Source organism: Balaenoptera borealis, assembly GCF_965194805.1.
Source record: "Balaenoptera borealis genome assembly, chromosome: 4".
NCBI classification, from domain to species: domain Eukaryota; kingdom Metazoa; phylum Chordata; class Mammalia; order Artiodactyla; family Balaenopteridae; genus Balaenoptera; species Balaenoptera borealis.
The window spans coordinates 99,965,330-99,983,828 of NC_138861.1; the positions used below are offsets into that span (position 1 = coordinate 99,965,330).

The 18,499-nt window shown below is 42.4% G+C and overlaps 1 protein-coding gene and 1 long non-coding RNA gene across 3 annotated transcripts in view; both read left to right on the forward strand.

The window, feature by feature from the left end:
- The window catches only part of LOC309627360, a 55,973-nt gene extending 42,615 nt beyond the window's left edge, over positions 1–13,358 (forward strand). Inside the window, exon 2 of the long non-coding RNA XR_014243706.1 lies at positions 81–13,358. This is a non-coding gene — a long non-coding RNA (uncharacterized lncRNA). The remainder of the gene's footprint in view (positions 1–80) is intronic.
- The window catches only part of PPARGC1A (PPARG coactivator 1 alpha), a 466,423-nt gene that overhangs the window by 282,386 nt on the left and 165,538 nt on the right, over positions 1–18,499 (forward strand). The gene's annotated exons all lie outside the window — the stretch shown is intronic.

An 18,499-nucleotide genomic window follows, 5' to 3' on the forward strand; every position in this document is an offset into this window, starting at 1 on the left:
GTTTATCAAATAGGGTTATAACCGGATGGAAATAATGCTGTCAAATGCTTGGATTTATCATATGTTTTGTAATTCCACAGATGATGTGGGCAAGATGGATCCGTATCAGAAAACAGCCTTTGAGTCAGAAGAGCTGCAGAGCCTCAACGCGTTAATTGCCAACCACCTAAAGTGTATAAAGAATGACATTTTATGCTACCTTGTTCATCATATTTTTAGAAAGACTATGGGATAGATTAATAAAACATAGCAAATCTTCTATGCAAACCAAATGTTTATAATAAATGGAGCATAATCTAACTGTTCTGCTATAAAATGAATTAAAGTAGTCTCTAGCCAGTAAATTCAAAAAGAATAGAGTAGGATGGTTAGGTGACCTTAACAGGCAAGCATTTTACTATTGAATACTTAATTGCCTTTCAAATGGTCCTCCCCTGTCAGGATGGAGTGGGTTCAAAGTAACACTGGAGTCTTTTCTTTAGCTGGTAGTAGCAAAACTGGCTGCAAATTGGATGCTTAGTGGCTGGGGGATGGGGCTAACTATAGCCACTCATATCTGAATGGAGACCTTCTATAAATCCAACTGAAAATACTGTCGTTTTAATGTCATTCTCTGCCCTGTTGTACTATGTACTAGTAGCTTTTTAAACTTAGTTTGGCACCCATAGTATGTGAATAGAGAAGGCAAATTAATATCAACTGCGATAAAAATCTATCAGGAGGCTTATAATACAGTCTCAAAATACATTTACTTTTTATTATTGACAAACAGGTACCATGGTAGCCTTCAAAGTCGGAAGCGAACGGGTGATGATGATAGAAGTTGAATGAAAGTGAAAAAATGTTTTTCTTTTTCCTGTTTGTTTTTATCTTAGAACTATCCTTTTCTTAGTTTAATTTTTCACTCTTTGTAGCTATATACAAGGTGGAAGGCTTCTCTGAGATTTTGCTTATTACTTTTGTTTTTCTAAACCAGGACAAGTTTACAATGAGCTAAGCTTCCACTCTGTTCTTCTCTTTCGGGTGGAGGTGATCTTATTTAAAATATCATTTTGCTTTGGGTCTAATTTCAGAGAAGGCAATGGCCAGGGAAGCTACGGGATGAGAAAGCCTCGTGGTTTTAGCGCACGCGCAGAAGGCGGCAGGATCCAGGCAGCAGCTCTCGTGCGGCTGAGCTCTGTAGACAGGCAAACTCCATCCTCAGCAGAGGGTCGTGGGAAGATTCTTCAGCCGTGGTGATTTTATATTGTGGTTCAGAATAGATGCTGAGGAACATTGCTCTTCTCCTGAACTTCTTCCTCCTCCTCCTTCTCTTCTTTCTCCTTCTATAATTCCTTCTAGCTTTCTTCTTTATTCTTCAACACTTAAGCAGAGGGATTCTTCTAAGCCTACATGTTCTTACAGCTACTGTGTCAGTGTGCTGTAGCCAGGCTTAACCAACAGAAACTTATTTCCTCATGGTTCTGGAGGCTGGAAGTCCAAGACCAAGGTGCCAGCAGGGTGGGTTTCTTCTGAGGCCTCTCTTCTTGGCTTACAGGTGGCCGCCTTCTCCCTGTGTCCTCACATGGTTTTTCCCCTTTGCTTGAACGTATTTCTGGTGTTTCTTCCTCCTCGTATAAAGGCATCAGTACTATCAGATTAGGGCCCTGCCCTTATGATCTCCTTTAACCTTATTATCCCCTAAAGGCTCTGGCCCCAGATACAGTCACCTGGAGGGATAGGACTTCAACATGTAAATTTTAAGGAGACACAATTCAGTCTATAATAGCTACCATAAAGGCTGTCTGGATAAATGATTCATTTAGACCATTATATGAAATATACATTAGATCTTTTCTGATGAGTGAACGTTGTCCATCTCACATCAAAGAGAGAGCTATTTGTGAAGGAGTTAACAGCCCAACCCTCATTCCCACTCTTTTTTTAATACCTCTCTTCTCCTTCAGAGCATTCACTCTGGAGACCAACCATCCTCCTCTTCAGGGTCCCAAGCCCCACATTACTGTGGGGTTGTTTTTAGCAGAACCATTACATTTTAGGAGACTTCTTTGCTTAATGACTAAATAAAAGTTCCATGGTTCCTCTTTCCTGCCCCACATCAAAGCTTACCTACCCTCTTGCTCAGCCATTCCAAATTCTGAACTTCATTTTTTTGGACGTCTCGTATCTGCTTAAGCAAACCTGATGTACGTGTATGGTGAGAATTTCAAACTCCAAAAGCTGTCTGATAAAGGACCATTATCATCTTTGTGACAACCGTCATCACTGCCAACATTTATTTGATCCTCACAACAACCATGCCCAGTAGTCACTATCATTATTCATGTGTTACAGATGTGGAAACTGAGACTGTTATGTCATTATTTGCATATTAGAAATTAGAAATGAAGGCCATTAAGAGGTTAAGTGCTGTGCACAAGATTGCGCAACTTTTAAGTGGCTGAGCAAGAACTTGAACTTGGGAAGCCTGACTCTAGCACCTGCTCTATTAACCATGATGCTGTTAGGAGGGAATAGCACAGCTGAGATCAGGAAGAGACCCTAGAAACCCTTCATAGTTTAACTCAGTATTTGAAACTGATGAAGAAACCAAGGGCCCAGTGGTTCTTATTTTCACATAGTCATACAATGAAATGCCACCCAACAGACGCCAGGCGGCTGGGATTGCTATTTTTATTACACAGAATAAAAATAATGTTTACCAACTTTGAACACGTAAATACCACTTTGTCTGCATAACCTCAAACTTTCACAATTGAATAAGATGGATTTCAATCTCCCCATTTTGCAGCTAAGGAAACTGAGGTCAGCAGTTAGTTATAACGGACCGCAAAATCAAACTAGGTGGTTCTTTGTCCTATAACCATGCTCTTTCCTCTCTCCTGGCTTTGCACTGTCTCTACAGCCATGGCTCCAGATCCTGAGACCCCATCCCCCGTAATCTTTGTGAGGAAAGATTATGTGTGTCTCTGTCCCAATTTAGGCAGTATCACTGAAATAAAACGTAGACACAGACAGTCATGGGTGCAAGCCAGCCTCTGCAACTACTAGCTGTATGGTTCCCTCACCTCCTCAAGGCTCTCTGAGACTTGATTTTTCTTGTATGTGAAAGAGGAAGAATAATGGTAACCACATCAAGGCAATGTTTATTAATTCAATGAATATTTATTTAGCACCTTTCATGTGGCCACTAGAGACAGGGTTTTGGCCTCAAAGGTTTCTGAGAGAATTTAAAAATACATTACAAAGGGCTTAGCACAGCTTCCTGGGACATAGTAAGTACTCAACAAATATTATGAGGTGGTACTATTATTGTTATATTAGTTTGGGTCCCCTGGCAGTTGTCTGTTCTGCTTGCATACAGCATTATTACAGGTGTTTTGTGGGGAAACACACACACACACACACACACACACACACATTAAGCAAAGAAGTTTTTTCCATGTTATCATTATTGGATCCTTGATCATAGTGGTCCTGATACAACTAGTTTTTCCCTCTCGATCTATCTAATACTTGGGCCTGCTCTCCACGGCTTTGTAGTTATTCTTCTCCCATTCATCTTCCAGGCCATCAGAAGTCCTTATCTTTGATCTCCAATAGCTTTCAAAGAAGCTGGAGAAATCCTTTTTACCCGGTAAGCCAGCCTTTCCTCCTCTGCATTCCCCCCATATGCTGCCCTTTCTGTGACTTGGCGATGCAGTGCCTTCAAAGTTAGCAACCCAACCTGGTTACCAAGCCACCCCAGCACCAATTTTGTTATTTTATTTTATGGATATTAGTGTCCTTTACCAATAATGTTCTGTGCTTTCCCCTGAGCCTTTGATTTCCTTTCAGAAGTAGATCCCTTATATTCAATTAGTAACACTTAAAAAACTTCTTTCTACTGGTTTATAGTCCCATCTGGAGGAAGGGAGTTACTCTGCAGTATAAATTGAGTGTAAAATTTGGCTATGCAATAAGAATTCACTTCCGTTAAGGCAAAAAGAAGAGATGCATAAAATTCAAATCATGCATAGAATAAATGCTTTATCTTTAAGAAACATAAAAATAGACATCAAACACCATAAAAACATAGAGGGTTTCCTCTCTCTGTCTCTGTCTCTGTCTCTCTTTGTAGAAATGAATTTGTGTGCAATTTCATAGCAAAAACTTTGCAATGAAAGATTATGTATGTCCAATGCTGATAAGACTGCCCAAATATAAATTTTATGATGCATTTCCTTTAGAATTCCATCTTTCTACCAGCATAATCAAAGAAAGGAAAATAAAGTTTAAAAGCCTTTGGAGAGCCAAGCACAGGCACCTGAAGAAATCAGGAAAGAATGAGAACCTGTAAATTGTAGCTAATTTGTAACATTTTTGCTAAGGCTGCTCTCCTTAAAAGAAGGCACTTGCTCTAAATTTTCTTTCCTCCTTCGGCCACAGGACTGCGCTTCCTGCTAACACCTGCCAGTGATAAAAATGCAGGGTAGGAAGTGAGCGGGGTGAAGCAATTAGGGAAGCTTGCAAGCCAGCATCCTGAGCCCAGGAAGACCACAGTGGGAGGACTTCTCTGATCCTCTAGGGAATTGACAGTGGGTAGAATCACTGCAATTGAATAATAATGCAGCTCATCTTCACTTAACCAGCAGCTGAAAGACCCTCAAACCAACATCGCTGGTACAGATAGGAAGTCACAGGTGAAGCCTAAGAGGGTGCCTTTGAGGACCCTTAGGATCAGACACCTGAAGATGTGCACAGAATATTTGTGTTTCAAAAATCTTCGAGTAGCAAAATGATAATTCCTTATATTTTTCTAATGTAACATCCCCCAAATTGTGACAAATAAAAATGGTTTCTCTGCTCAGGTAAATTTGGGAAATATTGATTAAAGAGAGAAAAAAAAGTTAAAGGAATTTAAAAAAATATTGCAGGACTTTTCAGAGCCTTTAATAGATCCATGAGCATTGTGAATATCTAACAGAGAAACAGGGTGAAATAGTAGTTTGATTTTTCACTAAGTGTCTCACAGGTCTTTGATTCTTTGCAATCCACTTGAAGATACACTGGTTTAGTGCTTCACAAAGCACTTTCATACAGATTATGTCTGAAAAGTGAGCACATGTATATTTCATCAGGGATGTATTAAAATATAGTCTGTCGGTTTAATAAAATCTCAGTTACCTTCAGGGTTGAAATCCCTCATCTGTAATTTCACAGAGTCACAAAAAAGTCATACTTTGACCATCACTACCTAAGATCCCCTGAAACTTTCTGGCTTTCACATCTGTGTTTTCTATTTTTAGAAACCACTGTTTATTTGCAGGAAATATTGAATTCATTTTCCTAGACTAGGTTTACTCTACTGGCAAGAGATTTCAGATTTTCATTTTTATCATTATCTCTTTAAACCTGATTGTGTTTAACTTCTTACAGTTTCATTATTCCTAAGCACCACCTCTGACGTTTTACATTTCAAATTTTACTTTATTTCTTTAAATGTCTGTGCCTTTATTCCTGTGTCATTTGGGGAGGATGAATTTTCTCTCTTCCACCTTGCTTAACCACATCATTGGAGATAAGCAACTCAGCAGGCCTAGCATGCTGTTTCTAAGAATATATGATGGTCCAGATGACAGATGTTGTATTTGTATTTGGTGAAAAAGTCCTATTTTCTGCTAAAAATATGAATTAGAGAAAAGCTCGATCACTAAAGTCAAATGTCTGAAATGGAGGTCCAAGGTGCCGTCCTCTATATCGTTTGAGGAAAGGTCCTTTGCTTCAGTCAATCTCCCTGCAGAAGTGGGTTAACCTCGAGTAAATTAGCAAATTAGGTCATTCTGAACATACTATGCCCCAGCCATATTGATTACATGAGTTATTACTATAATACTATCTTAAATTTATATGGAACCTTGGAACCTTGCAAAAATCTGTAAGGATTCTTGCATCTATTATCCCATATATCCTGAGATACTATTTGGAATAGATAACCACAGGCACAAAAACTAGGGCAATGACCAATCAAAATGGACCCAGGTCCAGCCCAAAGCAGAATGGTGGAGCCCCTCCCCCCACCCCACTGTGCTGTGCTGGGCGCCCCCCTCTTAGCTGTTGCATCCAAGGGAGGTTGCCTCACGTCATAGGGTGATCGATGTTGCACCCAAGTAGCTGGCATGGAAGTGTCTTAATGTTTTAACAGCCAGTGCAGCTGTACTATGCTGCAGATCAGAGCAGAATATATCATGAGAAAGGTACTAAGAAATAGACTGAAGTGGTACCATTTTTCTCAGGGAAAAAAAAACAACTGGTGTATAAAAGCCTTTTGACCTTTACCCAAAATCATAGTCACTGACACTAGACCAAATAGATACCAACCTGCTATTCTTTCCATTGATCCAGGAAGAAAGGATGTACATAAAGTGGTGACCCGAGGTCCCTCAGCTGCAGGTAACACATTTTGTATGGATTAGTAAACACTTGTGAAAATAAGTTGATTGAGGGAAAAGACATAGCATATGACTCCACGAATTGTATCTGCCATTCTCTGAGGGTCAAATCAAGCTTGTTAATTGAACCTCCAGGTAGAGTTTCCCCATGGTTACCTACCCCCTCATATAAGCACAGATTACCGTGCCTATCCCAGACGTAAGCAGCCAAGCATACAAATCATGATTTGAAAAATTGGAGGGGCTAGGCCAGGACATGTGCCTAACAGCTTGCTAAGTTAGCAACTTCTGCTAAGTCGCAAAATAGCAGGGTTGGGAGTCGCCAGGTTCATCTGACTTCAGGGCCCATCATTAACCCATTAAACCTCAGCTGCAGTAGCAAAGTCTGAGGAATTTGCAACGGTTTCACCTCAGCCCTTTGCAGCCGTGGGAAAAGGGGTGAGTGTGTCATTTGGTTTCCTATCTATCTTATTGAATGATGGCTGCTATGGTGAGTTGGAATTTGTTGTACTTAAGCTTTTTCTCCAGTCTGCTGCAGACTGATGTAGGAATTCTTAGACCCAGAGGTAAAAGGATATCTAGTAAAATAAGAAGTCTGTCTAAGTGTTCCTAAGTCCGCATTGCTTTTGGTCAATGAGAAGTGGGACAGTCACACACTAAACAATCCCATAGAATATTCACGGTAGCTCGCATGTATCTATCTGTATCTTGTGTCATGGTTTTGCTGTCTGTTGTTTGCTTTCAAAAGGTTAAGGAGAATTGTTTCCTCATCTCTGTGGGAAAAGAAAAAGGGAACCAAGGAAAGTCCTTACCCACCACGGGGGGAAAAAAGATTAAGGGACATAATGGGCTGTTTTGAGCAAGTGGTATTGAAGGTGCCTCCTGCTGAGAGTGTGTGGTTTATGCTGAGAGGCTGCTCTTGAGGCAGGTGTGTGTCTGGGAATGCCAACGTGGGTGGGTCCGATGGGTGACCCAGCAGCAGAAAGAAATACAATAACAGAATGTCCCCAGTCCAGGGCTGGGAACGCAGGTTAAGAGATACTAGAGAAAGCTGATTCATGGGCAGCCGTGATCGTTATGGGAATTTGGAAGAAATAAACAATCAAAGCCTTCGAACTTGTCAAGAAACTTTTAATTCCTACAAGAGAGTAAACTGTTTTAAAGATAAATAAATAAATATTCATTGAGCCTCTTCAGTATTCATGGTGTTCTTCCCAGCACTGGAGGATTCCTAACAAGTGTAAAAGAAATTTTGTCATCCAGAGAAGCAGCGTGCCCAGCGGCTCTGGATACATGCTGTGGGGTGGATCTAGGCGTGGACCACAGCGGCATCACTAGTTTAGTGAGCCTGGGCAAACTGTTTAACATCCTTGTGACTCAGTTTCCTTGTCCGTAATAAAGCACATAATGGTAGCCCTTGCCTCATACAATGAGTTTAAGTTGAATGTACTTCATACATACAGCGTTTTTAGAACGACATACCCAGTAAGCACTTAAAATGTCAGCCATTTAATGTTTGGTAAGACTCTTACCAAACATTTATCAAGGATCTAATCTTGGCTCTAGGGCTTGAGTCCTCGTATCAGCTCAACCATGAAGCAGCCGTGTTGCTTCAGATATGTCACATAGCTTCTGTGCTTCTCTGAAGCACAGCGCTCTCCTCAGTAAATTGAGGATCTTAATACTTGCCCTACTGACTGAGGGGATTATTCTGCCGATCTCTATAACAATCCCTCCGGTGAAACCCCTTTGCAAGGTACAAAGTTCTGGGCAAATGCAAAGTCTCAGTAGTTTTTACTTTAAGAAAGGCATTTATTATTAGGAATAAGTTGTTATGATCTAGTTGCAGAAATAAGGTATGTAGAAGAAAAAGATGACTGTGTATATAAGAGAGTGAGTAGAGAATGAATGGGGAAGAAAAAGGGAGCTGAAGGTACTCCAGGTGAAGGCAAGATCTCCAGTGATCTGAGGGGGCTGAGAAAGGGTAAGTCACTTTCTGGAGGACAAATGGCTAACAAGTGGTGCGTAGGGGCTTTGGGGACCGTTCTGCCTCCTGCCTGATTTGGAGGGGGAGGCTTTCAGCTGCTGGGGCTCTTCTGCTTGCACCTGCGAGGGGGCGGGGCTCGAATCTGCAGCCCTGGTGGAGGACCACCAAAGGCTCTCTAACTTCCTTCCACCTCCGGTTCTTCTCTTCTGCTGTTCCCACAGCCTGAAATATTCTCTCCCTTCACCCGTTTGACTGTCTCCTGCTCCCCCTTTAATTTGCTTTTTCTAGGAAGGCGTCTTTGGTATTATTCCTCCTCATCTCTGGGCTAGGGATTCCTATACACTTTCATGCATAGATCTTGTCACACTGTTGTGTCACATACTGTTGGTGTCCACAGCTTTCAGCTGGACTGCGAGTTCTGTGAGAGCAGAGACAGGTCTGCCTGATTCCAGCCGGTATTCCCAGTGCCAGGAAGGAGGGAGGATGGAGGGCAGGGAAGAAAGAAGGAAGGAAGGGAAAGAAAGAGGGAGGCTTTGCATAATAAAAGATAAGCTTGGTAAATGACTTTAGAGGTTCAGACTGTGGAATGATTTTTAGAAACCTCTTTAGGGGAGCATTCTAATATCTCTTCCCCTCCTGATACACACATATGGGAAATACACTATTATTTCTGTTGAACACGAAGCTCTCAGGAGCCAGTAAGGGGCCCAGGTCCTGGGTAGGCAGACCCATCAGAACTTGAGCCGCTGTTGTCTGCATGCGTCTGCTTTACCTGCTCAGCTGACATGTGGGCCCCATTGCTCAGAGCCATTGCAGCCAATCTGGTAGATAATCTGCAAATTAAAAATTCAATAAGTAGTTCCTAGAATCATTTTCAAAAGCTGGGACATAGAAATTAACATGTTAATAATCAGTGCACGGTGGGGTGGGTTTTCTGCTGTGGGTAGTCATTGCTTTAATTTGGTATTACAAAAAAGCCACAGGATGCATTCCTTTAATTTTGCTGCACAGAATGTAGGCTTTCAGGGGTGTTCAGTAAATATCGATGTGGGTAATGATATTGCACATGGATTTTGTGGCAACTTAGGCCGGAAATAAATAGGGTGCAGTAGGATTCATCAGAGTTTCCTTTAATCACAAGGCCTTATATTTGTGCAGCGCTTTTACTCTTTAGCACATCCTCAAATGGATCTCTCAAGTGCTCCCAACAAACCTGTGAGGCAGCCTGTACACACACATGGAGAGATGTGTCTGGAAGTGCACGGCCTTACACCTGCAGCTAGTGGGCGGTAGGGTGCGATGAGAAGCTAGCTGTCTCCATCCCTGGATAGAGAGCTTTGCAGAGCTAGGTATTGAACCCTGCAGTGCTAACAAATTCATACAAAGGTTGCCCTAACGATTTAGTTATAATAACCTGAAGCCACAATGCCTGGTCTGAACACCAATCTGAGGGCAGCAAAGCTTTGACAGACAGACCTGGGTGCGTGTCTCTGTTCCAGCACAGAGAGGCTTCAGACTTGTCACTTAAAATCTCTCAACTTCGGGGGCCTCATTTAAATGATGGAGATCTTAATAACTACCCCATAGGGTCACCATTAGGGTGAAAGCAGAGCAGCCACATGAGAAAGTACTCAGTGGATACTTACCATGATTCCTGGTGTTGTTTGAAATTGGAGAAGTATGGAACAAGGTATCTGAAAAGGAAGACAGGTCAAATGATCTTTGCCGTGCTGTCCCTATGGTAGCCACTAGCCCCATGTGGCTATTTACCTTTGTTTTTTTTGAGGTTAGTGTAATCTTCGTTTAAAAACTGTATCAGGATAATACAAGAAAAGAAAATTATATATCATTTCACTTATAGATGCAAAAATTTGAAATGAAGTATTAGCTACGTCAATCCAACATTGTATATATTTTTAGCTACAGAATTATCAGGTAGAGTTTACATTTAAATTGATTACACTCAAATTGAAAAATCTAGTTCCTCTGTCTCACAACCCACACATCAAGTGTCCAGTAGCTGCATGGGGCTTGTGGCTACCATCCTGGATAGCGAGCGTATCTGTACAGAACATTTCCATCATTGCAGAAGGTTCTATTGGATGTTGCTGCTGTAGGGGAAAGGACCTCTTCAGGGAAGCAGGCAGGGGAGGTGCCATGCAAAGTCAGGACTTCTCGTTGCCACAAGAGGAGGCCGGCATGAAGACGCAGACCAGTGGGTCCCCTCTCTACAATGTTGTTTACAAGGGCTATGCAAATCATGCGTGAGGAGGACAGAGCGGCGCGTTGAATAGGCCACTCCACGACATCCTGCTGGTAATTGTGTGGAGCACTGCAAATGGCGGGTAATTTCCTCTCAGGTGCCTGTGCTACACGCTTGTTTGGCATGCTTTATTGCCGGCTGGATTTACACTGTGCATTTGCCATAAAAACTGTTTCCAAAAGAAACAAGGAGCGTGGCAAGATAAAAAGCGATATAAAAAGGGTATTTTGTGATTTATTTATGTCAAATTTATGGAAGATGACAGGAGGCATTACAGTTCCAAAATTAGTTGTCACAGTCAGGCTGTAAATCCTACAGGACAGGAGTTAAAGGAATAGGTTGGGAACCAGGACCCCTGGGTCTGTGAGGGGCCCACAGGAAATCCAAACACAGCAAGGAATTTCTAAGACCCTCCACAGAGGGGCTCGGCGAGTCATTGAGCCGAGAACCTGGCACTTAATGGCTAACGAGTATTGGATGCTTGCTATGTTCTAAGTACCTTCCATTTATAATCTCATTTAATTCCCACTAGCTCTATTTTATTAATTTTACAGATATGGAAACTTGATACTGTATTTTTGCACTGAGATACAGTGCATAAAAGGTGAAACCAGAAGCAAGATGGTGACTGACTTGAATGTACCTGTTAGGCTACATTCACTAAAAATTTAAATTCAAATTTATAAAAAAATAAAATAAAATAAATAAATAAAAAATTGTAAAAGATTTAAATTCATTCATGGCCCACAAGCATTTATTTAGCACCTGCTATGTGCCAGACACAGCATCAAGCACTAGTGATACAGAAAGGCTAAGATGTGGTCCTGCCATCAATTAAATTTTGGTCTAGTAAGTGACTGAACTGTTGTACGAACAACTGTGACATGAATTAGACCAAAAAAATGTGGTATAGATATGTATGGAATTCTCTAGAACCACAAAGGAACATGGTTTAAATTCCAACTAGAGTGCGTGGGAGAGCTTCATGGACGTGGTAGTCTTTGAGATGAAGAACAGATGAGTCCTTAACAGTCAGAGATGGAGAGAGGGATGGACAAGCTAACCTCCCCTTAGCCCGTGATGTGAGTTTTTTATTTTCCCAGGAAATGAGCTGGCATGGCACTAATCCATCTACACTTAAATTCCTTGTATTTGGTTGGGGAGTGGTACCCTAAAGACGTAAGTGGGGAAAGATAAAATATTTCCCCTAATTAAAAAAATCTAGTTTTAAACCAGAGAAAGACTGTTGAAACCTTCTTCCTTCTTGGCTTTCAGCAAGCACGTGCCTTCTCCACCCACTCCTTCTTGCGTTCCTTTTAGGACCCTTCTTTGTTCAACCCTTAAATGTTGGAGCCCTCTGCTCCCCCCCAAAGGGGTCCTCTTCTTTTCTCACCCCATACACTGTGTGTGCGATCTCATCCACTCACAGGACTCCCGTTCCCAAGTATTTTCTGATGACTCCCAAATTTATAAAACCCACCCTAATTTCTGCCTTGAACTCCAGATCCATGTATGCACCCGCCTATTAACCATTTATATCTGAATGTTCTGTGGGTATATAAGACTTGTTCCACTTTCTGTATTCCCCACCACCCACCACTGTGAGAGATACCATGGACCATCGCTCAAGTCAGAACCGCAGGGAACCAGTCTGCATCATCCCTTCTCTTGTCATCCCTACGTCCTGCCAGGCACGCAGTCCTCCATCTGTCTCCATTCCAGATCTATGGCCTTTGTAATCAATACTAATTGCTATTATTAGAGGAGTAATAAGCAGCACAGATTCTGGAGACAGAGTGTGTGGGTTCGAATCTTGGCTCCATAACTTAAGTTACAAATCCTCTCTGTACCTTAGTTTCTTCACCTGCAAAATGGAGGCAAAATATAACACTGCCTCTTAAGCTGTTGTGAGGAGTTAACGAGTAACAGACCAGTGCCCAGCAAATGTAAGCATTATTTCAGTTTTTGCAATTATAACCGAACATTTTTTGCACTGAATATTGTGCTGAGTGATTTACATTTATCGTATAGAATCTCCACAGCACTATGGGGGACTTTTGTTAGTCCCATTTTACAGATGAGAAAACAAGAGTCTTCAAAAAGGGAAATAAATTGCCCACACATCTGGCGAGTAACAAAGCCAGCATTCCAACCCATAGCTGACTGACGTCAAAACTTGTGCCCTGAGGGACTTCCCTGGTGGCGCAGTGGTTAAGAATCCACCTGCCAGTGCAGGGGACATGGGTTCGAGCCCTGGTCTGGGAAGATCTCACATGCCTCGGAGTAACGAAGCCCGTGTGCCACAACTACTGAGCCTGTGCTCTACAGCCTGTGAGCTACAACTACTGAGACCACGCACTGCAACTACTGAAGCCCCTGAGCTCTAGGGCCTGCGTGCCACAACTACTGAGCCCACGCACCTACAGCCCGTGCTCTGGGACAAGAGAAGCCACTGCAATGAGAAGCCCGCCCACCGCCACGAAGAGTAGCCCCCGCTCGCCGCAACTGGAGAAAGCCCGTGCACAGCAAGGAAGACACAACACAGCCAAAAAAAAAAAACAACCAACTTGTGTCCTTAGCCACTGTACTTTCTGGATTCACTCTATAAAGACATCCTAACTGGCCCCCTGGCCTCCAGCTTCACCCCTCTCTAATGGCTTCTTCACAGTTGCTTGACCATGTTATAAAGAATATTTGTTTCAAGAAGATCAAGCCATCAAAAACTTCAATATTTCCTCCCTGGCTGGCCCTTCCTCACTCTAGCCATGCTCCAATACCCTCATCTCTTTGGCCAACTTTCCAAGAGCACCCAGGAGTGAATACAGAACTGCCAGTGTTCATAAATGCAATTATGTGGTTAGCAGGGACTTAATATTATGGCCACACATTTATGGACAGTTAGGCTGCCTGGAGAGGTTGGGAAATGTACTTATCTCCCTCTAGGGCTTGAGTCAAGACTGTCTCCACGTGGACCCGCAATCCTTCCAGAGTTTCTCCATCTCTACAAAGCGAAGAAATCTGTTATTTCAAATGGACTTGAGGCTTAATTAATGATTATGAAGGGCTTACAGGTGCTAGAAGACAAAGGCATTACTTAAATACCCATGTAATATAAATCATATGTGGATAAAAGAGACAAGTAAATTAGATCAACCAAAGGTCACTCCTTTACTGAGCTGGGCACCGGAAAATTCATCCAGGACTGCTTCTTGCCAGGAGTGAATGGATTCGAAAGTAAAGATTTTCAATGGTATTTTGCTCACAAAAGATTCCTGCAGTGGGTAAAGAATGATATTGCTCATGGTAATAGCAATAAGAGCGGCTAGCGAGGGAGAATAATTTGAAAACTGAATGTCTCTTGTGATTTTCCTTTGATGAACAATCATGGAAGATTGTCTAGGTTTAATGCTAGGTCCCAGTTTCTTGAGCCTGTGTTTTAGAAACTGACTGATTGTAGTTTTTCACTGGGTCTCCACCAAGTCCTGACCACAAAATGTCACTTTGCAGTTAGATGGCCCCCATCTGAAAGGCACCGAGAGATGCCAATTGCAATTCAGAAATCTCAGTTTTCAAATATACCTTGCAGCTTATTCCTGGTGAGAAACACTTCCCGTGCCCCGCCACCCCCCATGGGCATGCTAAGTGTTGTGCTGAGAAAAAAGGTGGAGATCATTCTTTTGAATGAAAGGAAATTTGCGGCTAGGAGCTCAAGTCCCTGGAGCCTAAGAGGCCTCCCTTTTTTTTAGTGTTTCTTGCTGTGCAGTTTTCCTGTGGGTTCAGGTAAGAGCAAGAGACAATTGAAATGGAAGAGGTAAAAGGCACAGACTAATGGCAATTGCCTTTATCACCTCCTCTACTTGGCCTTCAGTCAAGGTTATAATCTATATGTGCAGGTGCCCAGCAGGCCATATGTTCTCAGTGGACCAAGTTCCTGCAGTAAGCCCTGGGCAAACAGGAGTCTTGTATTGACATTTGGGATTGCTCAAGAGTCAGAAAAAATATCTTCCTGGCTAGGTAGAGCCAACCTCCTGTTCCAACTCCCTGTTTGGATTTTGGAGTTGGGAAGCATCGGTTGCTTTAGACTGTCAAATTGTCTTGGACGGCTTTGAACTCAGAGATGGTAGTCTAGAGAGATCTAAGCAATGGACTTGAAACAGTGGACCAGTGAGGGGAGGCAACAGGATGAAATTGGAAGTTTCGCTTCCTGGTGTTCTTACTAGAGAATTGGTTGAGTGAATCATTCACCCTCTCTGAGCTTCAGTTTTCTCCTCTTTGAAATGAAGATGTTGGGCCAGGTGACCTCATGGTCCTAACATGCTATGCTTAGGTGACAAACCTAGCTTCAGTCCCTTTCAGCCATGCTTTGCCTCACCCACAACATACAGTAGAATTTGACAATTGTTGCAGAATGGATATTCAGAATTTTTTGTCCCACTACATTTTAACTGGAAGAAAAACTGCCCCCACCCCTGCTACTTCTACTTTTCTTCCTGGTACTATTCAGAAAAAAAAAAAAAAAAAAAAACGGGGGAGAGAAGGGGTTGTGGAAGGTGGACCCATTTGGCTTTCTCAGCAGATTTGTTGTTGGATTTTTTTTTTCCAGCCCTTTTCTTACTGGCCAGAGGGTTTGATTTAGTTGGAAATGGCATCTAACAGTGCAAATGCTCCTTATCTCTATTGGTCATGATCCTGACACCCATTTCTTTGTCCAAAGTCCTCAAAACAGCCTATTAGTTAAAGTATTCACTTGGACACCTTTAGGGCTGGCGTCACCGTGTAGGGCAAAGGATGATTTCGGGAGAATCCTCTGCGATGGGCATCTCATCACTGCATAACAAGCACAGGGGGCCTTTTGATAGGCAGGGAATGTGGCCACTCAATGCCTATCCCAATCGCCATAGTGAAAAAGGCCAGTTCTTGTTCCATGTAGTTATAACACAGTAACAGGTGACACGGAAGGGTGGGGGACCATGTGTCCTTGTCAGACAGCCTGATTGTCATGTGTTGCTCTAGGGACTGGATTCATGCTGAAATTACCCACAAGTGCCCTAACCTTTTATAGGAAGTGTAATGTGGGCGTCAGCAAGGGAGATGGCTGGTCTCCCCAATAGGTTCAATTGAGCATGCTGAGAACTTCCGGGTACCATATGGTTTCTATAGAAGCGTAAGGATAAATCACGTCATATCCTTTAGCTGAATCCCTGAAATCCTCCACGAGTGGAACTGTCCTGCCCTGGGACTTGAGTTAGGATATTCTGACCCTCTTCCAAGTTTGATGAAATTTTGCTCAGGGGGAAATTAAATCTAAATCGCTATTCTGTCATCAGAACTTCTGCTATGGTGGCAGATCTTTCCTGAAGAGATAGTATTGTTACAAGATTAAAATAGTAAAATGGTGTAACTGCCCCATTCTTGACATTATTTTTAGCTGCCTAGATATATGATTTTTTTTAAAAAACTATCTAGAAAAACTACATACACACACACACATGTGTGCTCACACACACACGCACATCCATTTAGCCATTTTTTGGCTTTTTCCACCAACATGTAGACTTAGCTAAATTGAAACACAGAAACATAATTAAAGCAACTATTCATAGATGATTTCCTTGATATCTGGAAGTGAGAGCGCGCAGTGAACAGAGTTGGTACTTAATCTAACTACCATTGTTCTGTCACGTGCTTATAAGCCCACTAGGCCACCGGGTTCCCAGAGAAAGTGGAATGACTTACTTTAGTGATGCTTAATTTTGTTATGAATTGGGGCAGATTAAGGGGAGCTTGAAGCCTCAGGCACTGAAACAATGTGATGACTTTCACCCTAGGTGGAGGCAATAGAGCTAATTGGGCATGCTCATTAAACCTTACCCATCTGCAGGACACATTGCACAATTCAAGATGATGGGGCTCTCTGCCGGAAATAATGATGATTTTATTCCTTTTTCCATTTAGTCATTTTCACAGGACAAGTTCATTACCCCAACAGGACTTCGTAGTGGATTTACTTGACCAAGGCAAGGCCTGCCCAGTGGAACGCAAGTGGACTTAACATGCTTTGTTCAGTCCTGCCTCTCAAATTAGGAGCCAGATTTTGCCAGCTCACTCTTGTTGGTTAAACAAGCTGTGGTTTACCTATTTGTGTACCCTCTAGAGAGGAATTTCTTAATACTACCTCAGTACTGTTGACATTTTAGGCTATATAATTTTTTTATGGGGAGGGGTGCTGTCATATGCTGTAGGATGTTTAACAGCATCCCTGACCTCTATTTACTAGATGCCAGAAGCATCCCTGCCCACCCCCTCCCCCTCATGGAATCACAACTAAAAATGTCTCCTGGCATTGCCAAATGTCCCTGGGGGATAAAATCGCTACCGCTCTAGAGATATTTCTGACACAAAAGGATGAAAATTTAGGCCTTCATATCCAAAACAGAGGCTGCATCTATCGGGCCACCTTATTGGGACATTTCAAATCAGTTTTTAAAGGTTAGTCTAGATTGCTACCTGATCCAACTCAGCAGGAAAAATCATACCATGTTGCGTGTGAAGTGACTATAATTTATTAGCTCATTAGTCTGGCCTTGAAATCGCCATTTTGAGCACTTGCCCAGGCTGACCAACCTTAGAGGCTGGGTTGCTTTTTTACAGACTCAAGGTTTCCCCTCTGCTCTTGGACACTCATTACAGGAGCTCGCTGAGCTTACCATGGCCTGGTGAACTTACTCATAAGCAGCCTTTTACTGGTGCATCCAACGATTTGAAATCTTCTGCTGCCATCACCTTCCCGGCTGATATAGAAGTTCTGCTCTATAAATGAGAAGGACAAAGAAGTGCTGATCAGAGAGAAAAGAAGGAGAAAGTTTGACCTGTCACATACACTCTTCTCTTTCTACCTTCACAGGAGAGTCCAAGGCCTCCCAGCCACCTGAGGGCTTAAAAGGGCAGCAAGCATGCTGGTAGTCATTGTTGGCATCTTTCCAAATGGTCAAGACAAAGCTAGGGAGGGTGGTGTTCCCCAAAGCCACACTGGGCTGGGCTGTGCCCACTGAAGAAATGGCAGGGAGTCTCAATTTCTAATCTCTTAAGCTGTTCACCATACCATCACCACCTTCTGTGGAATTAAAAGTCATACTGGCCAGTTGAGAAGGTTTTTCCATTCAGGGATATATCATGCACATTCTAACACCAGAATAATTACTGAAATATGGGAGAGGGGCACATTTCATTTTACCTCGGACTTGATGCCTGCAAATAATTTGGAGACTGGGCAGCCGATTCAAATATCCTGATGGATTTTTATCTGACCAGGTGTTCACTTTGTTCCCTGCTTAGTTCTCTGTCAGCAAAGAGCCCCTCCTCATGTTGATTCTGTTGAAGAGGGCCATATGGTGTGTAATGCCTACCCTCAGTCAATGTAGTCACATTTGCATGCACTCCCTGATGAGACAGTAAAGGGGAGACTCCTCTCCAATGCCAAGGACCTTGTGCTTGGAGCAGGACTGAGCATAGAGTGATAAAGGCTTCATTTATTTTTAAATCAAGGGTTCTAGCTAAAGTCATTTATTTGCATATTGAAGTTCTAGGATATCTTCCAAATTCTGCTCCTTCTGTTAATATTAATAAACCCTTTGGGGGTAAATCATACTAACAAACACACTCTTCAAGAAATAAAGGCAACTAGGACTCTGGGTGTATGTCTACTAACATTTTCTAGCCTTCCTTGGTGGGAAGGGCATAGTGATCTATTTTCATTTATGTCTGAGACTATGCTAAAGACAATTCCATTTCATAAGTACGCTTAAGCACTTTCTAGAA